The sequence below is a fragment of the Miscanthus floridulus genome, chromosome 17, assembly GCF_019320115.1.
Source record: "Miscanthus floridulus cultivar M001 chromosome 17, ASM1932011v1, whole genome shotgun sequence".
Taxonomy (NCBI): domain Eukaryota; kingdom Viridiplantae; phylum Streptophyta; class Magnoliopsida; order Poales; family Poaceae; genus Miscanthus; species Miscanthus floridulus.
The window spans coordinates 83113296-83136303 of record NC_089596.1 but is presented as its reverse complement, the minus strand read 5'-3'; positions in this window follow the sequence as shown (position 1 = coordinate 83136303).

Genomic DNA, 23008 nt, shown 5'->3' with positions numbered 1-23008 from the left:
TGGCTCTCCAGGATGTGGTCGGCATCGCAGCGGATGGCAGAATGGCTCTGCTTCATGTAGAACCACCTGGCATTCCACCCCTTTAGCGACATGTTCAGCGGCACAGTAAGGTACTCACCCACCATTCCATCACACAGCTAAAGATACACTCCGCCGACCACCTTGGAACCGCTACCGCCCTTCTTCTCAGCCAGAATAGGTGTCTGAAGAGGTTGAAGTGTGGAAGAATCCACAAATACACTTCACAGAAGTGGATAAAGATTGAGATGTGCAAGATGATGTTTGGGTGGAGATTGCACAGACTAAGTGCCTAGAACTCTAATAGATCCCTTAAAAAGGATGAACAGGAAATTCCAATCCTCGTCAGAAATAATCCTCAAAGACCACTACTTCATTAGTGTGAGGCGTTGGGAAGGGCTCACCACTGGCTAGCCGCCATCCAACGGTGATGTGGTTAGGAAGAATGCCCGCCTCCACCAATCTGATGAGCTCCGCTTCCCTCGTGCGTGACGGCACCCACTCTTCGTTATGGCTGGCTCCGGCACCCACCTTATTTGGGCTCGCCTTCTTTGGGTTCACAACTCCCCTCTTCGGTGCCATCTCTCAGATCTGGGTGGGGACTAGCAGTGGAAGCGCACGTGGATGTGAATCTAGAAATGCGAGGGCTAAGGAAGAAGATGAAAATGGCAAAGTGGCAAAAGTGGGAGCGTGGGGTTCGGCGACGTAGTTTTAAAGCACTTCCCCACCTTTTTGTATTCGAGGGTTTTTGGGAACTGCTCCCATGATCGGCGCCTCTCTAAATTCTCTACAATAGCAAGGTGGGCCATTACTTGGACTTCTGTGCAACTATGGCCTGTATCGCCAATTTTTCTCCGCAATTTGTTACGGCTCACCGAATATTCACCGACTTCTCCGCCAACTGAAACGGCTCAGTAATTACTACTGTACAGCCATTACTCTAGTGTTTTCTCTATGATTTGTTTTCTCCAAGATTTCCTCCTATGGCTCAGGAACTACGTCAGAATTACATCTCGGTTCCTCGCCGCATTGGGGATTTTTCTCTAGTTGACTGTTGTTTCTGACCCTGGCACCACATGACCACGTCACCTACTGTCAGGCTCGGGGACTAAGTGGGCACACTTCACCTTGCGGTGAATATGTTTTTTCCTCATTTTGGGGCTACACCTAGGGACTGGCTACCTGCTCGGCTGGTCTTCTACTTTTCTTCTACTTTAGACCTTGGCACCACATGACTACGTCATCTACTGTTAGGCTCGGGGACTAAGTGGGCACACTTCACCTTGCGATGAGTGTGTTTGCTTTAATCTGGAAGACTCTGCACCTCTTGAAGCTGAAGAAGACTATCTCCCTTTCTCGTGGTTGGGCTCTAAGTGGGCACACTTGGTCCACTATGAGGAAATTTTCAATTCTAAACTTGAGCTCCTTACACCCTTATGGCAAGTCGTACTTGGGTTATACTGCTCGGCTATGGTTCATGTTGCTTGGCGATGGTTTATGTTGCTCGACAACTGCTCACAACTACTTGGCAACTCATCATGGTGGTTGAACCATGAGTTTGACTGCTCGGCTTTGTTCGCACCTACTCGAACAAGGTCAAGACGGCGTTGCACAACGGGTAAAACGTGCTCGGGGACTAGCTGTGGGGGGTACGACCCTAGATACCCATGGCAGACCACATAGGCTACTCCCCCAGGGGTGGCCTAGCCCACAAGATGAAGCCTTGTGGGGCACGACTCTGCCCGGTGCCTCTCGTAAGACATCGGGAAGATATCCTAAAGATATTACGAGATCTGTTAGGATACATATAATTTCAAGATTCCTGTAATCTGTTATTACTTTTCGGTTATCTCTTAGATCTAACCGACTTGTAACCCTACCCTTGGGCTATATAAGGCGGGCAGGGACCCCCTCCAAACTCATGCAATATCATATGATAGCCAATACAAACCAACAGAACATAAGAGTAGGGTATTACGTCATACTGACGGCCTAAACCTGTCTAACTCGTGTGTCTCTATTGCCTTCTTGTTCTTGATTACACGCCTCTCTGCTGATCAATCTACCTTCATAGGATACCCCTCGGAGGACTACCGACGATATTCTATCGATAAGCGGTGACGTGCATGGATTTTAAAGCGAAGCAAAAGCTGCGAATTCAATCGACTATGGTTCAATCAGTTCTACTAACCTAAAGCCAACCATACCAACTATCTAGCAGAGCAATCACCATGACCCAAGAGCAACTAGAGAGGGAGATACAAGGATGCCAACTTGGGTTCATCGTTGGAGTGCTGGTTCACGAACAGAGCGCCAACAACGCGTTCTAAGGAGGTTTGGGCAATTTTTATGAAAGCAACATGACATCCAACACAACTTCAACCTACACCATGCTCATGTACTCACTTTGATGCAATCAACAATACCAAAACATGCAACTAGTGTTTAAACATTTTAGCTAGAATTTAAATGTCAAGATACCATTGTCTTACTACTTTTCCATACTTAGGAAAGTTAAGGATTTCAATTGAGGCTAAGTAACCATTAACTCTTTTGTCGCAATTTTTAATAGAGCTAAACCTTGTTAACTTCAACCAACAAATACTTCATGCAATAGTCCATGCCTTATACTAACCCATAGGAGCAAAATATTTAAGCACCATTTAACTATTTTGCTCAATATAATTCACCAAAAATGGTATTTTAACAATAGTTCAAGTGTTTGCCGACTTAACGAAAAGAGCTTATCTTAATGTCAAATTTGATTTTTGAGCTCCCAAAACACTAGTTAACAACATCTATTTTCCAAAAGTTAAAGTTGCATTTCCATCTACTAAACTTGTGCTTCAATTTTTATTTAAGTACTAAATACAAGTTATGTTTGATCCTTGTTCCTAGAAATTGTTTTTTGCCTCATGTGCGTTATAAATTTTTAAAACCTAGAAACTTGTTAGGCTAATCCTTCTCGGACCTAAATCTTAGTGCTAAGCAAGCTCGTAACACCAGGGGTGTTACAATCTTGCCCCTTAAAAGAATCTCATCCCGAGATTCGAAACAAGAATCAGAAAGGGAAAATATGATTACACTTCACAGATCTAAAATTACACGGAAGATTACACGACGCCGAACACTAAACCACACCGGAATTTAGAGATACATGGTTAAGAGCAACCTAATACAACCAATGCTTAATCTAGAAGTCGAGATAGATGCGGACAATGGAGAAACCACAAGAAAATGGTTATCCAAAACATGGCGTATGTCCAATAGATCTAGAAACAAGAGACTGAGAACTCAAACATCACGAACCCTAAGACCAAACTAACCAAAGGTAGACTTGAACTTCTTCGACATAAACTAGATCCCTTCTTCTTCTCAGATTATACAATCACCTCTGACTGACGAACCTAGTTCCACGAATGACAACTGGATCTCGTAGCTCTGCTTCAGATGTGAGGGGGATGAGGACAAAAGAGAGGCGCACAAGGTGGCATCTTATAGTTTGGTGGATGGAGGTGGGGTGTAGTGTTGGCCATGGTGCGCTCCCAGCGCGAGCTTGAGTGGGGGTAGGAAAAATGAGAGGAGAGGGTTCACTTGATGAGGGAGGCGTGTGGGTGGCCGTGTCCCCAAAAGAGGAAAACAAGAGGGGGTCTGGTATGGGGGTGAGGGCGAGGATCAAGAGCCGATAGGATGCCGAGAAAAGGGGAAGCGCATAGTGCACGAGTATAGTGGAAGCAGCATAATGCCATGGTTTTGTGAGGACATGGTGCTAGTGGTCCCTGACACTAACGACGTCCATAGGGAATGTGGCAATAGTGACCTGGCGTGCGTAGTGCAGATGAGCTGGACATAGTGCTCAGGACATGACATCCACTCAGGCTTTTCTAATCACTCCTGACTTTCCAAGGACTAACTTTTTCTTGTTGCTTTTCTTTTCCTTCCCTTCCTTGTCCATAATATGCGCCAACCTTTGTATGAACTAAGATCGCGATATGCATTCTTCCTCCAAAAACACATTCTCTTGTTTTCTTTGAGGGGACACTACTTCATCAACCCGTTGTGGATTTTCCGTTTGAACACCCAAATATTTCCAAGAAGAATATTTTGTATCAAAAGCGGTACGGCGGTGTAACTTGGTAAAGGTACTTGGTCAACAACGTTGATACCAGCGCGTGCCGAGCAGCGTCACCATGTGGTAGCTGTTCCATAGGGCCCTCGGTTTCATCACGGCACCATAAGCTATTAACCAGGCAACTATTACCAACTTACACGCAATGAAGGCGGTGGGGTCGTAGACCACAGAATCAGAGGAGTATTGCAAGGAAAGATTTAGACAACAAAGGTTCATTTCACAACAAGGGACAAAGAATTCAAATCCCACAACGGATTTGATTTAAAGAGATTCAAGTATTCTGCTGGGACATCCACAATTAGTTGATATAGTGTCCTACGTTATCCCATCATGGCCGATCTGCTGGCATCTAAATGGTGGCTCTCTTGTAACCCACTTATCGTCGCCCTTGAAAACCCTAAGCACGTCTAATGAGACCTAAGGGTAGATAGACGTAATAAACACAGCAAAATAAATGAAATGCACATTCTAGACATCCATATGTAGGTACAACATATAGGCACTCACTCTCCCACTTGACACATCTTCACCTTCCTTACGACCAGACGATCTCAACAACTATGAACAAAATACAACAGAAAGATTACAATACTATAGGACAGCAACAAAATACACCACTAACTATGAGTATATCTTCCCAAGGCAACTAATCTATTTTGTCGAACCACACATCTTCATTCCTAGGCCCAGCGGATTCTTCTATCGCACTGGCTATGGATCTGCCTCCTCTTTTGGCAGTGGCTGAGTGACGGAAAACAAGGGTTCTACTTTTGACACTTCCGAGGGTGAGGGTGCTGGTGGTACTGCAACACAGGTTCTCCTTCTTTTTGGTTGGTGGATAGGGATTTCCTCCAAGATCAAGGGATCCTGCCTTTCAGCGGCCAGCGTCCTACGCTTGGCCCTGGTGACAAGGTAGGCCTCTCCCAATTGATGGGCATGCTGATCTTTAGCCTCCTTTAGGGCTTCCGACATGGCAGTCTCCTAACTCACTATGGCTACCACACTAGCATGTGGTTCAACAAGCTACCCCTAGAGCATTGAAAGGTCCTTGTTTGGTTTTGGTAATTGAGTGACAACCTTAGGTGGAATAATATGTTTAAATGAGATACACATGTGATTAGTTCACAGGTATATGTGTGTGAGCAACATATGCCATGATGGTGATGATGGCTCAAAGATGTTGCAAAGCTCACAAATGTGATGATGAAAGAGCTTATTGCACATGAGACATTACATGGAGTCATTTGATCAAGGTCGAGAAGATCAAGACATGACTTGGCTTGATGGACCGGTTGCAAGCGTGAAGGGCAAGTCAGAGGCTTTAGAGTGATGGATCGCGTGGCGGTGAAGCTTGAGCAAGACTTGGCACCGATGGATGAAGGCAACGGTGAAAAGCAAGTGAAGTCAAGATCGATGAACCAATACAGTCATGTGATGATATGAAGTGGATCATATCATTTGGTGATTGGTTGGTGCATGTGTTGCATCAATAATGGAGGAGATGGAATGGAATGCACAAGGCAAAGGTATAACCTAAGGCATTTCATTTCACCGATCATAGGTGTGTAGAGAAGTTTATGACCGGGTTTAGAATAGATAGCCGTACTATCAAGAGGGGCAAACTTGTTTGCATATCGGTCATCTAATGCCACTCGAGTTATCTAACTTTGCATCATTGCTAGGATCGAGTGGCACGACAAGTTGAGTGGTTAACTCCTTTGGAAAATGTTTGTGAAAAGCTAACACACATACACATGGTGATGTACACTTGTTGGTGTTGGCACATTTGCAAAGGAGAAGAAGTTGGAGTTGACGAGAATCAACTTGGTGAAAAAATGAAGCCAAGAAGGTATCACTGTGAGTGACTGGACGCTGGCCTCGACTGGACCGGCGCATCCGGTATGTGGCAGCAGAGAGTGCATAGGTGTCGATCTTCGACCGGACGCTGGGCAAAGAAGTGACTTGACACGTGGGAGCAGCGTTCGGCCAGTGCTGACGTACACTGACGTGGTGGCGTGAGGAACAACAGTGACACATGGTAGTCGAAGAATGGCTGGACTAGGGTTCTACGTCCGATCATGACTGACCTAACGCGTCTGGTCACAAACAGAGGCTTGAGGAGCTCTCTGAAAACAACCGGACTCTGGCTAGTCTGCGTTCGCTCGTGCAGGAGCGAACATGTACGGTCGCAAAATAGAGGCTCGGGGAGTTCTCTAGAAATGACCTGACTCTGGCTGGTCTGCGTCCGGTCATGCAGGAGCGGACTCGTCCAATCACAAAACAAAGGCTCGGGGAGCTCTCCAGAAATGATAGAACTTAGGCGTAGCAGCGTCCAGTCATCCTCGTGGTGTGCGTCCGGTCACAACTTAACCGTTGAGATCGAGTGGCTCCGGTTGAACACAGAGTGACACATGGATGGTGTAGGGCAACCAGACAATGGCAGGGTGCGTCCGGTCGATCTGACCGGCGCTTCCAGTCATCCTGAAAAACGCCCAGTGAAGGGGTAAAGACTATTTTAGCCCATGGGGCTATAAATAGAAGTGGTGGTCTGCCTTTGGTCGGCAGCTTAGTAGAGCTGAGCACACTAGAGCCTTGGTGGCTTATGTGGTAGTGCTTGGGAGCCCTCTAACTCACTTGAGCTTGATAGTGTTCATCTAATCGAGTGAGTGAGCGATTCTAGTGCGATTGCATCGTAAGGTTGCATCGAGTGGCATTAGGTGATTGAGTTGCAAGTCGGTGGTGCTTGTTACTCTTGGAGGTTGCCACCTCTTAGATGGGTTTGTGGCGGTCTCTGTTGAAGCCCGCAAGAAGCTTGTGCGATGCTCCAGAGAAGAGCTTTGTGCAGGACATTGTGCTCGCCCTACGGGAGCCATGAAGAGCAACTCTAGTTGAATGTGTCATTGAGCAACCCTCACTTTTGGTGTAGGTTCCTGCGATGCCCGACGTGCGGGCTTGGTGGGTGATGCCAATTAGCCACCGAACCACCAAGTGAGCGGTCGACACAATGGGAACGTATCATGTTGGTAAACATGTGAACCTCGGGAGAAAAATCACCATGTCAACATTGTTCTTTCCATTGGTTTGCAATCCTCTTACACAAGCTTGTGATTACTTTCATATACATTGTGCTTGTGTAGTTGCTCTTGTAATTAGTTTGCTTGTGTAGCTCACTAGTTACCTTCTTGCTTTGTGTAGCATAGAAGTAGCTCCCTTGTGTGGCTAATTTGGTTTGTGTAACCTTGTTAGTCATATTGCTTAGTTTGTGTAGCTAAGTATTTGAGCTCTCTAATTTGGCATTGGTTGCCTTGTTATTGAGCATTGCTAGTGAGCTTAGGTAACTTTGTGCTTTTGCTTACTAGCATGTGTAGGAGCTCCCTTGTTGCTTAAAATACTAGTGGCATAGGTTTGTATGACCTTTCTCCTAGAATTGGATAGGTGAGCTCTAGCTAGCCCGGCACCTTTGTTGCCTAATTAGGATCTTTATAAGGTGCTTGTGAACTTTGATAGATGGATGTAGTCTTGGCTAGACCAATTGTTTTAATTCCACATTTGTTTTGGTTAGCCGATGCGATTAAAGTTTTAGAAAGGACTATTCACCCCCCTCTAATCCACCATCTAGACCCTACAAGTGGTATTAGAGCTAGGTCTCTCATTTGTGGTCTTCACCGACCCAAGAGGATGGCGTCTAGTGGGCTAGATGTTTGTGAGACACGCATTTTTTATGACACAAACTTTACACATTGGAAAAATCACATGCTTGATCATTTTCATGTAGGACATAAGTTTTAGTGGATTGTCACTAGTGGTCTCACTCATGTCTTGGACCATAGAAATCTCACCAAAGCTCAAAGAGTTCTCTATGAACTTGATGCACATGCTTGTTGTTTTCTAATGGATGCATTGAGTTTTGATTTGATGAAACAAGTAAACTACATGAGAACCGCTCATGAGATATGGGAGTCCATCAAGCGCACCTTCGGTGATTCCTTCACATGGGATGATGGAAAGTTCAAGGAGGATGAACCCAAGAAAGTGGCACATGAGGATGTTGAGCATGACCACAACTTGAGGATGTTGTTTTCTAATGATCGATCCACTACAAGTTCACTTGACAAGATTGATGATGCCACAAGTGATGTAAATGATGATGCTACCCCATGCACACTTGATGGTTATGATGATGGATCATGCCCGGATGACATTGCTACTACAAGCTCTCCTTCATCACCACATTGCTTCATGTCACAAGGTGACACCAAGGTATCAAATGCTAATGTGGTTGATCATGTTGATTCATATGATGAGCTTGTTAGTAGACTTGCTAGCATGATCATGTCTTTAGAAAATGAGAAAGCTAAAACATTGAAATTGGAAAATGAAAACTCATTTCTAAAGAACTCTTGTGAAGAACATAAGAAATTACTTGATGTTCTTAAATCTTCACATTGTGAGCTAAAATTGAATCATGAGACACTACTTGCATCTCATAAAGAATTATTAGAACAACATGCTTCTCTCATTAAAGTGCTTACAAAGAAACTTAAAAATAATGAGAGCTCATCACATGAGTCAAATGATCAATTGCAACATGTGACTAACTCTTATGATTTAGGGAAAAAGCATGTATCCACCTATTGTGATGATTTATTAGATGCCATGCTCTTCACAAATAGATGCTTGTTCTACCTCTATGTCTTGTGAGACTAACCTTTTGAAGGAGAACAATGAGCTCAAAAATGAAGTGAAGAATTTGAGCAACAAGCTAGAGAGGTGCTACAACTTAAAAGTCACCTTTGAGCACATATTGAAGACTCAAAGAAACTATGATGACAAGTGTGGCCTTGGCTTAAAAAAGAAGATGACAAAGGGCGAAAGAAAGAGAGAAAGAAAGATGAAGAAGCTACAACAAAGAAAGCTCTCTCATACCATGTGCTACCAGTGTCATGAAGTGGGACATCTTGCAAATGGTTGCCCAAACATTGAGAAGCTCAAGAAGATGAAGGAAGAAGAGAGGCTAAAGCATGTGAAGTGCTTCAAGTGCCACACTTGGGGTCATCTTACCTCAATGTGCCCAACCAAGCAACTGATGAAGCAACTAGAAGAGCATCAACCAAAGCCACAAGTTGAGCAAGAGAAGACACCCCAAGAGCAAGTCAAGATCTATCATGAAGATGGTGGTGACTTGATGACAAAGAAGAAGAAAACAAGAAGGGGTGGAAAGGCAAGGTATCCAATGCAAACTCAAGATGCTAAGATGATGAGCAAGAATAAAGATGAGAAGAAAGAAGATGCTCACATCAAGTGCTTCAAGTGTTGAAATATGAGACACTTTGCCTCTAAGTGTCCTATCAAGCTTGATAAGAAGGCTCAAGCAATCCATGAGAGGCAAGACAATGGGAAGCACCACATGAGCAAGGAAAAGAAGGCTCAATCAAAGAGAAAGTGTTACTCATGTCGGGAAAGGAGACACATGGCACATTCATGTCCTCTAGGTAACACTCCTAAGCCTATTTCAATTAACAATGATTCTATACTTAGGAAGGATGGTAATGGTACCTCTATGGTTGCTATTGCAAAACATCCTGCTATTCATACTAAGGCTTTGACTAAGTATGTTGCTCCTAACTTGAGAGGACACAAACTAGTTTGGGTACCATCAAAAAGTGGATGATTAATTGTAGATACCATCGATATTGGAGGCTTGATTCAATGGGTTTCTCCTTGTTTATCATGTGTTGAATCAAGTTATGAAGCCTAGTGCACATCCAAACTCAATGCCATGAGTAAAGTCCAAATGTGCTACATCATACAAGTGCTATAATTCAAATTGTTGATGATTTGTTGGATTATTTGATGGCTTGCAAAATTATTTGAGTTGAATCTTGCTAGTTGGATGATCATGAGCTAACCAAGGTATATCTCTTGTTGATCATTTCATTTGGGTGCATATGAGTTGATTGAAATGGATAAATATACAATGTTGCTTGCTATAAGATAATTGAATGGATAATTGCTTAGTAATCAATTTTGGATTGATTTGTGTTGGATAAATTTATGAGATGAATTTTAGTGAGTGAATTGAATGGATTTATGTCTTGTGAAAGTATTCTAACAAGTTGGTTTCAAGTTTGATTCATATTTGATGAAGTTTAGCTCAATAGTTGAAATATGTCCTATAATTGAGAATCTGAGCTAGCTGTGATCTTAGCCATATATGAGTGATCAAAACTTATTGGATTGACATAAAAATTGGTGTACATGCTCTAGACTTATGGTATAAGATGTTGTACAAATTTCATGAGAATGGGATAAGAGATGCTTTAGTTTTGGAGTGGATCTTGTTAGTTATAGTGCATCAGTTTTCAGCATGTAGCAGTGTAGAAAAATTGAAATCTGGTAGTAATCTAGAAGTCAAATGAAGCTCAATTTTTTACAGATGCTATATAACTTAGTGAAGCACATCTGCACCAAATTTCGTGGTATTTGGATCTATACTTTGGGAGATATGGATTTTTCTTTGAAGAGTACAGAATCTGCCAGAAAAGTGGAAATTATTGGATCTATTTTGAGTCACTTTAATTGAAAGGTCCTCAAGTTGAAAACATGTTTTTATAAGTGATTGAGGCACCTAAGTTTGGTTTTGAGATGATCTAGAAGTATAACAAGCAAAGAGTACAAGACAATTTGATTGTGGAGTATACTTTGCACACATTTGGTACTCAAATTGGAAGATCAAGATCAAATTCAAGATGAAGATGAAGTTTAAGTTATAATGACTATTGGAAATCATTTGGTAGAAAGAATATAAGACTTAAATAAGTAGAAAGAAAAGGACTTAAAGAAGGAATCAAGGTTACTCATCAAGTTAAGTCCATCACTTGGATCAATCAATCAAGTTATTTCAAGTAAGTGTAAAGAATGGTTCTTAGAGAGAGGTCACTTCTCCCTAGTGTAGGGGCTTGCTGCCTATGTGTAGGTAAACCAAGTATGGTACTTGGAAGACTAACATGAAAGTGGTGATCCGAGGGACATTTGAGATGCTTAGTTGAAGCATCAAAAGGGTTGATCAAGAAAAGCAAACAACACCCAAAAGAGAACTAGTCATGGCAATTTAAGTGGTACTCCAAATAGTTCTCTCATGCAAGCATTGATCAAAAGATGAAGCAAGCTAACCACAATAAGATAGTGCATTTGATCATAAGTGGTATTCATTTCATATGGGTGAATAATGAAATTCAAAATGATATCTATTGGTCTTCACCAAGCTTATAATTGGACTTCACATTGCTATTGGAGTAATGAATTGGAATCTATGTGACTATCCTCTACTCCAACATAGCAAAGATATCATTGTAATGTGCATGATCATTTCATCCCTTACTAGTATGCGATTAGTGTATATAGTACATGTTTCATAGGATCATGAATAACAAATTAAATGTTTAAATTCATAGGCTACCACTATTGCTTGAAACGATTAGTTGATCTAGTGGTTAGTGTATGAATTTGTTCATAAGCTAATAAACCCAAGTACTTGATTTAATTTAGATTTCCAACAAGTGACAAGTACAACATTGGCAAGATAACCCTTGTAAGAGGTGTGAAAAAGCTTGTCATTGGTTTAAACCAGACTTGGAAGCTTAGGCAAATCAATTTAGTTCAAGTCAACTTAGAAGCTCATGATAAATAACAAGAGTATAAGCATAAAACAACAATGCAAATAGATATCTAGTTTATTTGTTTCAAGTGGTATCTAGACTCATGTATTTCATCAAGAATTCATAAGTAATGTCTAGATCAACTCACAAGTGATATCCTATAAGTGGTACTCATGGAGATAACAAAGGTTCAAGAAATGGTTTTTATTGATAAATCCAACAAGTGGTTCCATACTAAAAAATTCTTTCAAGTGGTATCACATCTACACGTGGTATCAATCATGCAAAACGATGGTTCCACAAGTGATCCTCAACTTTAAGTGATAACCAAATGAAGAATGCATCCCTCACCTACAAGAGCTCAAGTTTATCAAATGGATGACCCATGCTATCACATAGGGGGAGGTGTCCCATAAATTGGTATCAAGGTCAAAGATCCTATGTGTGGTATCTCAAGAAGCTATACAAGTGGTGTCATTCCAACAATCAAGTGATGTCCATAAAAAATGCAAGATTCAAGCCTCAACCATCTACCCCAAATACAAATCTTTGTATCAATGAGAAGCACACCTTTTATAGAAATTAATGACAAAGGGGGAGATATTGTACAAAGATATGAAAGCTTTGCTTTGGGAGAGATTAGATTGTGAAAGCTTTGGGGGATAGATTGAGAAGATAGGAAAGCTTTGGGAGAAATTGAGACAAAGAAGTAGAAGTTGGGCATGGACATGGACAAAGAGGGAGCAATATTGAAGGATGTGAAAGGATCAAAATTCTTGGACAACAGAAGCACACAAGTAGGTGGAGCAAGCTCATAAACTTTGATTGATTGCATTTGATATGTGCATATTCATGTGCTTGCTTGCATTAGCTTTTAAATTCAATATGCATGCTTGTGTGGTGTATGCTAGTTGTAGAATTTGAATGATGATTTGATAAGTAGCATACATAGAATGGTAGCTAGACTCATATTTTTACACATGGTACTAGAATCTTGCTTATAATGTTGATCTCATGGGGTTTCTAGTGTTTTTGTTGTCTAGCTACTCATGATGCTAAGGATGGTGTTAAAAGTGCAACTCTGATTGGTATCATGCTTCAAAGGTTATTCTATACACCTTAGCATCACTTAGTAGTGATAACACTCCCACAAATTCCATATTTATGCATGTGTGCAAACTTGAAACCAAATCATTTGAGCACACATGTAGGGGGAGCTATCACTACCAAGTCAGGTTTTATGATGCTTATCCAAATCTTAACATAGAGCTTAAATGTTGGATAAGTGGCATAAAATCCAAATCAAGTTGGCAATTTACACTTATGTGAAGTGCTAGCTTGAAATGAGCTTAATTTCTATATCTTTGTAGCGTTGTCATCAATTACCAAAAAGGGAGAGATTAAAAGGTCCTTGTTTGGTTTTGGTAATTGAGTGACAACCTTAGGTGGACTAATGTGTTTAAGTGAGATACATAGGTGATTAGTCCACAAGTACATGTGTGTGAGCAACATATGCCATGACGGTGATGATGGCTCAAAGATGTTGCAAAGCTCACACATGTGATGATGAAGGAGCTTATTGCACATGAGACATGACATGGAGTCATTTGATCAAGGTCGAGAAGATCAAGACATGACTTGGCTTGATGGACTGGTTGCAAGCGTGAAGGGCAAGTTGGAGGCTTTAGAGTGATGGATCACGTGGCGGTGAAGCTTGAGCAAGACTTGGCACCGATGGACAAAGGCAACGGTGAAAAGCAAGTGAAGTCAAGATCGATGAACCAATATAGTCACGTGATGATATGAAGTGGATCATATCATTTGGTGATTGGTTGGTGCATGTGTTGCTTCAATAATGGAGGAGATGGAATGGAATGCACAAGGCAAAGGTATAACCTAGGGCATTTCATTTCACCGATCATAGGTGTGTAGAGAAGTTTATGACCGGGTTTAGGATAGATGGCCATACTATTAAGAGGGGAAACTTGTTTGCATATTGGTCATCTAGTGTCACTCGAGTTATCTAACTTTACATCATTGCTAGGATCGAGTGGCACGACAAGTTGAGTGGTTAACTCCTTTGGAAAATGTTTGTGAAAAGCTAACACACATACACATGGTGATGTACACTTGGTGGTGTTGGCACATTTGCAAAGGAGAAGAAGTTGGAGTTGACGAGGATCAACTCAGTGAAGAAACAGAGGCAAGAAGGTGTCACTGTGAGTGACCGGATGCTGGCCTCGACTGGACCGACGTGTTTGGTCAGTGGCAGCAGAGAGTGCGCAGGCATCGGTCTTCGATCAAACACTAGGTGAAGAAGTGACCTGACGTGCAGGAGCAGCGTTCGGTCAGTGCTGACATATGTTGATGTGGTGGCGTGAGGAATAGCAGTGATGCATGGTAGTCAGAGAACGATCAAACTCGGGTTCTATGTCCGATCGTGACTGACCTGATGTGTCTGGTCACAAAATAGAGGCTCGGGGAGCTCTTTGGAAACGACCAGACTCTAGCTAGTCTACATCCGGTCATGCAGGAGTGGACGCGTCCGGTCACAAAATAGAGGCTCTAGGAGCTCTCTAGAAATGACCGGACTCTGGCTGGTCTGCGTCCGGTCATGTAGGAGCAGACGTGTCTGATCATAAAATAGAGGCTCAAGGAGCTCTCTAGAAATGACCGCACTTAGGCGTAGCAACGTCTAGTCATCCTCACGGTGTGTGTCTAGTCACAACTTAACCGTTGAGATCGAGCGACTCCCGTTGAACGTAGGGCGACACGTGGACTGCGTAGCATGATCGGACACTGGTAGGGTATGTCCAGTCGATCTGACCGGCGCATCCGGTCATCCCGAAAAATGCCCAGTGAAGGGATAACGACTATTTTAGTTCATGGGGCTATAAATAGAAGTGGTGGTCAGCCTTTGGCCAGTAGCTTAGTAGAGCTAAGCACACTAGAGCCTTGGTGGCTTATGTGGTAGTGCTTGGGAGCCCTCTAACTCACTTGAGCTTGATAGTGTTCATCCGATCGAGTGAGTGAGCGATTCTAGTTCGATTACATCATGAGGTTGCATCAAGTGGCACTAGGTGATTGATGAAAGCTCTAGTTTGGTTTTGATTAATTGATGAAACCCTAAGTGCTAACCTAGTTTATCAAAGTGATTATGAGATAGGTAGCACTACTCCAAGTGATGAAGCAATGACAAAGATCATGACAATGGTGATGGCATGGTGATGATCAAATGCTTAAACTTAGAAAAGAAGAAAGAGAAAAACAAAAGCCTCAAGGCAAAGGTAAAATTGTAGGAGCCATTTTGTTTCGGTGATCAAGACACTTAGCGAGTGTGATCACATTTAGGATAGATAGCCGTACTATTAAGAGGAGTGAAACTCGTATCAAAATGCAGTTATCAAAGTGCCACTAGATGCTCTAATTCATTGCATATGCATTTAGAATCTAGTGGAGTACTAACACCCTTGAAAATGTTTGTGAAAATATGCTAACACATGTGCACAAGTTGATACACTTGGTGGTTAGCACATTTGAGCAAGGGTGAAGAAGATAGAGGAGAAAGGAACTCAGTCTCACTATTTTCACTATGACCGGACGCTAGGTCTGAATTGACCGGACGCAGTAAGTCCGAGTCCAGTCAAACTGATGGGTCAGCACAGTATCCAAGGTTTTGCACCGGACGCTGAGGTGTGTCTGGTCGAGGTGGACCGGATGCGTCCGATCAAAGAAAACCTAGTTTGGAACCTTACTATAAATGACCGGACGCTAGGGGTCTAGCGTCCGGTCACTTATGCCGGAGCGTCCGGTCGCTACTTAGCCATTGCGATCGGGTGGTTCCTGTTGAATGGACAATGACACGTGGCTTACATCGGTTGACCGGACGCTGGGTCTAGAGTCCGGTCAGTCTGACCGGAGCGTCCGGTCAGCCTGCATTATACCCAGTGAAGGGGTATAACGGCTCTATTTGATGGGGGCTTCTATTTAAAGCCCCATGGCCAGCTCAAGCTCCAACTCTTGCACATTTTCATTAACATAGCAACCTTGTGAGCTTAGCCAAAGCCCTCTCACTCATCTCCATCATTGATCCATCATCTTTGTGAGATTGGGAGAGAATCCAAGTGCATTGCTTGAGTGATTGCATCTAGTGGCACTTGGTATTCATGTTGCGCTGTGGATTTCGCTTGTTACTCTTGGTGGTTGCCACCACCTAGACGGCTCGGTGCAGCGGTGGAGGATCGGCATGAGTTGGTGATTGTTCGTGGCCGTCTCCAGTCATTGTGAGGGGAGTTGTACCTTCCTCGGCGAAGTGCCGAAAGGTAACTCTAGTAAGTTGCTCGTGTCATTGAGTTACCTCACTTGTGGGTCGGTTCTTGCGGTGTCCTATCATGTGGACGAGGTTTGTGAAACACCTCTTAGCCGTCGAACCACCAAGTGTTGGTCGACACAATGGGGATGTAGCGTGTTGGCAAGCACGTGAACCTCGGGAGAAAATCGATTGTCTCTTGTCTTTGGCATTCTCCTGGTGATTGGCTATATATTCATCTTGTGATTGGTTCATCCCCTACACGGCGGTATAATCACCCTACTCACTTATTTACATTCTTGCAAACTAGTTGATACAAGCTCTTTAGTGTAATTAGAATTGAGAGCTTGCTTTATTATTTACATTCATCTAGTTGAGCTCTTTAGAGTAGCAAGTTTGCATGCCTAAGTAATCACTGCAACTAGAATTGTTGGATAGGTGGCTTGCAACCCTTGTAGAGCTAGAGCAAGTTTGCATTACGCTTTTGTCATACTAATCAAATTGCTCTAGCTGATTTGTAGATTTTTAAATAGGCTATTCACCCCCCTCTAGCCATATTAGGACCTTTCAATTGAGTTGTAAGCCGGTGGTGCTTGTCACTCTTGGAGGTTGCCACCTCCTAGACGGCTTAGTGGTGGTCTCCGTCAAAGCCCACAAGAAGCTTGTGCGGTGCTTCGGAGAAGAGCTTTGTGAGGGGCATTGTGCTTGCCCCGTGGGAGCCATGAAGAGCAACTCTAGTTGAGCATGTCATTGAGCTACCCTCACTTTTAGGGTAGGTTCTTGTGGTGCCCGACGTGCGGGCTTAGCGAGTGATGCCAATTAGCCACCGAACCACCAAGTGAGCGATCGACACAATGGGGACGTATCATGTTGGTAAGCATGTGAACCTCGGGAGAAAAATCACCGTGTCAACATTGTTCTTCCCATTGGTTTGCAATCCCCTTACACAAGTGATTACTTTCATATACATTGTGCTTGTGTAGTTGCTCTTGTAATTAGTTTGCTTGTGTAGCTCACTAGTTACCTTTTTGCTTTGTGTAGCATAGAAGTAGCTCCCTTGCGTGGCTAATTTGGTTTGTGTAACCTTGTTAGTCATATTACTTAGTTTGTATAGCTAAGTATTTGCGCTCTCTAATTTGGCATTGGTTACCTTGTTATTGAGCATTGCTAGTGAGCTTAGATAGCTTTGTGCTTTTGCTTACTAGCATGTGTAGGAGCTCTCTCGTTGCTTAAAATATTAGTGGCATAGGTTTGTTTTAATTTCGCATTTGTTTCGGTTAGCCGGCGTGATTAAAGTTTTAGAAAGGACTATTCACCCCCCTCTAGTTCACCATCTAGACCCTACCAGCATCCTAGAAAAGATCTCGGCTTCCTCGGCTCACCAGAGGCACTTCCTCAACTCCGAGGCTTATCGGTCATACTGCTCATCCAGAGCAAGCAGGTACGTGGTCAAGTGCACCATGGTTGAATTGTCTCCTTGCGCATCCCGCCCCTGTAAAGCCTCCATATGAGCTCTCTATGCCCGTCGATTCTTTTCCAAAGGTGGAAAGAATCTCATAGGGGTATGAGCAACATGATCTTCATTGATCTGGCAAAGATACCGCAAAGCTTTGCTAGCCACAACTTGGTAGGTGTCGACAAAGCAAAACCTGGTTGCGGTCACATTCTTGGCCTCAATGACGTCAGGGAACTCCTCACTCTTCCCAGTGTAGATGATAACTTCACATCGCTCAGTGACATGCTTTGCATACTCATAGCCCTCATACCCAAGATGATCTTTAACTATGAGCTTTTGTAGAGTGGCATATAGGATTTTGGGAAAACCCTCAGTGTTCAGGCAGTAACTGCTAACCCAAGCTCTTGCCATTCCTAGTGGGTGGTTGCAAGGAAGGATTGAGCGAAAAGCTTGCTCAAAAGGAAGGGCTAGGTGAGCTAGAGTGCACTGAGTGGTGGTACCAATGGCTAGGCCAGGCCCTGCTTATAATGGTAGAGCGGTTAGTGGTCCAAGCGTGGGGCCACTACACATGAATCGACCGACTTTTTCATGCATTCAAGGCGAGCAATGTTTAAGGCCATTAATGACTAATACGGCTATAGGACAAGGGTCCAACAAGGATGTAGAAAAGAGTATGGGGAGATGTGGGCCATGGCCGGCGTGAACCACAGGCGAATGCAAAGCACAAAGCCATAGTGCCATAGCAACTCCTTATTTGACATGGGCATTTTGATCAAATTATGTGGGGACACCGGTAAATAAGATCTAGAGGCCTAAGTCAAAAGCATATGCTCATGAAGCAAACTCACATCATGCGTGATAAAACTCCTCTCTTACTCCTGTAGAGAAATCACCCTGCTGGTGAGCTACCTCATGATGAGGTTCATCCTGGAGATAAAAAAACCTAGCAATGCGTGCGTACTATGAAGCTAGGAAAATGGAACAACAATGGATCTATCATTTTGGAAAATAACGAAGATCATTATTAAGATGTTTAAAGTCAGAAATATGTGTTAACACTTGTTTGCCTCTATAATTGCTAAATGAGTCTCTTTATGAGAACACGGATCCAAAACAAAGTCCATGGCAAGAGTGCTTGAAGCTCTCATATCGGGTCAAATGAAACATGCAGTTGAGGCTTGTAACACCAGGGGTGTCCTAAGGTAGAACTGCCTAATCTAATGTCTCCCGGGAGTACTTGTTTTCAATTAGACACTAAGTACCCAAGAGAGGGCACTAAACTACGTAGTTCCATTGAGCACACCCCAAGGGAGAACTCAAAAATCCATATTTTTCCATCAGGATCATAAATGAGAGAATAAAGCTTACAACATTCTTAAGTCATTTCTTACATCACTTTATTACAGTAATAGAATATTACCTCAATTTATTATAACAGCGGAATATAACAATGTTATCAGAGTTACAGAGGAAGCAAGATTAATTTAATGACATGGTGGAGTATTAACATAGCGGACATTTATATACAAGAGATGCTAGCAGATTTTACATCTTTTCTTATAAAAATCTTTCATGAGGGTTATAAATAAACACTACGGTCGTAGAGCAAAAGGAATCCTCGCTGAGCCCACCAAAAGGTTTCCCCACACAAGAGTCAGCTCTAAGTATCCTTCGACCACCTATAACAGGGGAATAAAACCCTAGGTACTCGATTGTACTCAGAAAGACTTACCCGACAGGAGAAAAATAAAAGACTCCAAGGATATGCAAGACTTATTTGGCTTGTGGGTTATTGTATCTATGGAAGCATTACTAAACATGCATCCTTATATTCAATTTTATTAGTAGTCATCATTAGTTCATTAATTAACCATTATATGTAAGCACCTATGCTACTTTCAAGCAGGTGGTAAGCAATCAGAATCATTTTATCACCTTTCAAGTTTTAGTTCTTACTATGGTGCTAGACCATAGCCAAGTCGTACCGCATCACACGGCGATTCGTGAATCGATGTATCCTAGCTAGGTACCCCAAAACACACGCCCGCTTGTACCCTAGGCACAAGCAAGACCAACTCACCACTCTCCTATCAAGGGGTCCAGGTCCCCATCCAAACTTGGACTCCAAGCCCCCACTCCTGAGTCCTAGACTCAGTGTGATGCTTAGACCTCCACCATCCTCGTCTCCAATCGGTCGGTCTAGAAAGAGCTAGAACCCATGATAAGAGAGCAATGAGCCTTCCAGCTCCCATAAGCAAGTATGTGCTCAGGATAATAAGTCTATGACCTGACTACCATCCACAGCAACGAACGGTCCTCAATCGACACAGGCGGAACAAGTGCAATCCGAGCCTCGCTGGAATGCCTAACCAAGTCTAGATCCAAAGTACCATTCCGCCCAGTCTCTAATTATCATTCATATATATTCCATGTGATAGTAATATAATAACAACAACAATATCTTTCCTATCTCTCGCGAGTGACAGGTAATCACTCGACTTCTACCAGGTCCTATAGCATAGCAATCTACACGATCCTGGCATATTAGTAGGACTCATAGGATAAGGGTATATGTATGCAAGTGGTTTTCATTCAACTCCTTAAAACTTAATGCACAAGCATAAGATAAAGTGTAGAATAATAGGTGTTATGCACCAGGGCTTGCCTAGGTAAGATATAACCAAAAGTTAGCATTCCATCATGGTGACATGATCATCAAGGCACCATCTTTTCTTCTACTTCGGTCGACTTCATAATCCATCATTGTTCCTATTATGATATACGTGGATGCAACGTAGAGACATAAATAATCAACGACAACTATAACTCTAAATATGATTATGCTCCGCAAGCTAACGGGCTAGCTTTAATGACTAACGTACTAGTCTACATATCCACGTTGTCGAATAATGCGTTGTTTCTCAGAAAATGTTCTAGTTTTAAAATCCCAAGGTGTTTCAATATTTTATTACTTAAACATATATTTTACGTTGGGCAACCTAGGCGTTCTACGACGGAAGTAAGGGGCCAACCACCATCTATGGCTAAACACGTAAGGATGGGTAGCGGTTAGGGACTCGAAGGTGAACTGTCGTGGGCTACAGCGATGAGCGGCTATCCGCAGTGGCGACGCGACTGTTCTAGCGAGCCTATGTATGCTCGGTAGAGTAGAAGTGGTGGATAAGCATCAGTGGCTCACCGTAGTGTATGCCCTACTTACAGTTGAAGTAGGGGAGCACTGCAATGATCTAGCCATGTGTGACCGAGCGGGGCGACGGCGCTCTGCGATGGACACCGGCATGTCACCCCACCAACGACGAGCACCCTAGCCAAAATAGTGCGAGCACCGGATAGAGGGAGTCAAGCCAAGCTCAAGGTTACGAGCAATTGAACCACTATCACTCCTATATGCCTTACCTCCCAACCAACCGATTCGGCGGCGCCCACGGCCAGTGGCGAGCAAAACATCAAATTGTTGGTCGGTAGGGCATGACTGAGCTTGAGGGCAAGTATAAGGCTAGCCTACTTCCTAAGCTACTCACTAGAGTGAGGAATTGAACGGCGAAGCCACTGGTGCTAGGAGGAAGGAGGGAGCGGTGGTTCAGCACATCATGCGGTCATGGAGAGAGCACACGAGCGAACCCAGGCAAGTTAAGATGGATGGCTCCGCTCGATGGTGGCAATAGTACGAGCCTATGCGTACGGACGACGAGACCTCAAGGCTTAGCATGAAGCACTCGAAATGGCATGACTAGACCCGAGCGGGCACCTCGGCATTGGCTAGCGGGGGCAAACACAACAAAGGGACATCACCATCGCTCCAGCGATCGAGGTCATTGGCCCAAACACGGTGGCATTGACACCTGCCTAGAACCTCGACATAGTAGGTGAAATGAGGGGTGAGGCGGACGCCATGTTAGTCATGCAGCGACTGTCGCGGCATCGGCTTGGCCCACGCATGGCCTAGACGGTAGCGCGCACGTGATGGCCACGCAGCAGCAGCCCTGCGACGTAGACTGGGCTCGTGGGGCGGCCGAGGCCAAACTCAACCCGACACGCGATCGGCGGCCCGCAAGGCCAGGCACGGACACGACCATGGCTAATAATGGCTAGGTAGCGGCAGCACGCGTGGTGACTGCAGACACGGGTCACGCAACGACGAGCGGTGATGTGCACGGATTTTAAAGCGAAGCAAAAGCTGCTAATTAACTCAACTATGGTTCAACCAGTTCTACTAACCTAAATCCAACCATACCAACTATCTAGCAGAGCAATCACCATGATCCGAGAGCAACTAGAGAGGGAGATACAAGGATGCCAACTTGGGTTCGTCACTGGAGTGCCGGTTCGCGAACAGAGCGCCAACAACGCATTCTAAGGAGGGTTGGACAATTTTTACGAGAGCAACATGACATCCAACATAACTTCGACCAACACCATGCTCATGTACTCACTTTGATGCAATCAACGATACCAAAACATGCAACTAGTGTTTAAACATTTTAGCTAGAATTTAAATATCAAGATAGCATTGTCTTACTAGTTTTTCATACTTAGGAAAGTTAAGGATTTCAATTGAGGCTAAGTAACCATTAACTCTTTTGTCACAATTTTTAATAGAGCTAAACCTTGTTAACTTCAACCAACAAATACTTCATGCAATAGTCCATACCTTATACTAACCTGTAGGAGCAAAATATTTAAGAACCATTTAACTATTTTGCTCAATATAATTCGTCAAAAATGGTATTTTAACCAGTGGCAGAGCTACAGGGTATGTCGGGTATGCACCGGCATACCCTGCAATTCCTGCATGAGAGCAAGTATATATACGTATTTGCTGCATACCTGAGTCCCTAACAGCCGAGCCCGAGCGTGCTAGCGGCCACGAGCGAGAGGCAGGCCGTGACTCCGCGTCTCCGTGAGATCGCGAGCGAGCGTTAGGCCCAGGCGCCCAGGCGGCCCAGCGACGGAGACGGATCCTAGGACAAGGCCAATACGGAATTACGGATCGAGGTGGTTCGACTTCATGTCTTTGCCTTGCCCTATGCCAGTACGCCGATGCTAATACCGTAATACGGTCATACGGATCTTCACGCATCGGTTGTCGCCCACGGCCAGTGCCCAGTGTCGTCATTGTTGTCCTCGTGACCTTCGACCTCATGTCCTATTTGGCCTATGCGCTGCCCTACGGGCTACGGTGGCACCGGCCACCGGCGGCATCTAGGCGAATTTGTGATCACAATTGTTCTGGTGAGATTCAATCTTTGTTCTTAGGCTTTTTAAAAAAATTCATGTGTACTTTAATTGCTAATTGCTTAGCGCTAAAATTATAGAATCATCTATCACGCAGCGAGGTGGAGGATTTTTCTTAACATCAGAGTCGATCTTGATTGATCTTTTGTTCAGTACTCATATCATGTGAGTGATCCATA